Below are 514 nucleotides of genomic sequence, written 5' to 3'. Positions count from 1 at the left end.
GAAATTCTGCAGGCCCGAGGGGATTGGCAGAATATATTTAAAGTACTGAAAGGGAAAATCTACCACCAAGATTACTGTACTCAACAAGGATCTACTCAAAATTGATGGAGAAATCAAAAGCTATTCAGACAAGCAACGGTTAAGACAATTCAGTACCACCAAAGCAGCTTTACAACAAATGTTAAAGGAATTTATGTAGTCAAGAAATACAAGAGAAGAAAAAAAGTGTACAAAATCAACCCCAAACAGTTAATAAAATGACAGTTGCAACAATAGATCAATAATTACCTTAAATGAAAATTGATTAAATGCTCTGACCAAAAGACACAGACAGGCTGAATGGTTATGAAAATAAGATCCATATAAATATTGTCTACAAGAAACCCACTTCAGACATCAGTTCAGTTCAGTCAGTTTAGTTCAATCACTCAGTCGTGTCTGACTCTTTGCAACCCAATGAATTGCAGCATGGCAGGCCTCCCTGTCCATCACCAACTCCCAGAGTTCACCCAGA

The sequence above is a fragment of the Bison bison genome, unplaced genomic scaffold, assembly GCF_000754665.1.
Source record: "Bison bison bison isolate TAMUID 2011002044 unplaced genomic scaffold, Bison_UMD1.0 scf7180017864500, whole genome shotgun sequence".
NCBI classification, from domain to species: domain Eukaryota; kingdom Metazoa; phylum Chordata; class Mammalia; order Artiodactyla; family Bovidae; genus Bison; species Bison bison.
The sequence above is the reverse complement of the archived record's forward strand: the minus strand, read 5'-3'. Positions refer to the sequence as shown.